The sequence below is a fragment of the Octopus bimaculoides genome, chromosome 7 (genome assembly GCF_001194135.2).
Source record: "Octopus bimaculoides isolate UCB-OBI-ISO-001 chromosome 7, ASM119413v2, whole genome shotgun sequence".
Classification (NCBI taxonomy): domain Eukaryota; kingdom Metazoa; phylum Mollusca; class Cephalopoda; order Octopoda; family Octopodidae; genus Octopus; species Octopus bimaculoides.
Window position 1 is genome coordinate 9,755,331 of NC_068987.1, and position 1,404 is coordinate 9,756,734.

A 1,404-nucleotide genomic window follows, 5' to 3' on the forward strand; every position below is an offset into this window, starting at 1 on the left:
TATATATATATATATATATATACATATATATCTATCTATATCTATATCTATCTATCTATCTATCTATCTATCTATCTATCTATCTATCTATCTATCTATCTATCTATCTATCTATCTATCTATACACACATTAATAAGAACGTATCATCCGTAAACCTCATTCAGAAATCATATATAAAAATCTTTGGCTAATAAGAATTGTGGCACAGCTGATATTATTCAGATTTCAACAATAACTGTCTGATGAGGCGCGTGCTAAATTATATAACGTTTCGCTTTGAAATTAATCGGATCTGTAAAGGCTCTTACAAACTGATGTTAATTCTCACTGTTAGATTCTGTTTTTTTTTTTTTTGGTGGGAGTAGTGGTGGTGGTGGTGGTGGGAGAGGTTTTACGTATGATGTAGCTGAATTTTTATGTCTGTTTCTCTCATCTTAGTTGTTTAAAACGGAATCAATGAGGATAATTATTTACGATATAAAAATATAAAATTTCTCATGAGTATGGTCTTATACATTTACGTTTTCACACTGTTCTTGCTTATATACATACATACACACATACACACACATACACACACATACACACACACACACACACACACACATAGATAGATGGATGCATGCATACATACGTACACACGCACACACATGCTCACACACTCACATACATATATATGTATATATGAATGAGTGTGCGCGCATATGTACGTGTTTATACACATATATGTGTATGTATATTATAAAAAAATATATATACATATATGTGTGTATATGTATATAATACACACATACATATATATATATATATACACACACATATATATACAGAGAGAGAGACACACACACGTATATACATATAAATGTATGTGTATATATGTATATATGTGTACATTTATGTATGTGTGTATATATGCATAGATGTTAATAAGTATATATATACCCCTTATACTGAGTTTTACCATCTCTTGTACTAACATCTTAGGTCCATCATGGCGTCTGATGTGGCTTTTAAAACCAATGTTTCAAAAAGATACCCGCATATATTGCATATCTGCTTTGCACCACCAAGAGCTTCAATGAAGTTCTGATCTTTGTGGATCTTAAAATATCTTTTGAGGTCTCCGTTAGATTTGCAGACCTTATGGTATCTAAATTCTTATGGCGTAAATAATATGTGTGTGAACGAATGTGTGTGGCCTGATGAGTAGGGTGTCGTACTCAAAATCGTAGTTTTGATTCTCAGATAGGCAGAGTAGTTACTGGAGGTTCGTTTTTTATGGGTCCTTTAATGAGATTTAAGCACAGCAAAAGAAAAGCATGGTCTGTCACAAGTTGTGCCCACGAAAAGTTTATTGAAATTCATTTTCTCCTTGATCGTAGCATTTTTCTATAAATGTCTAT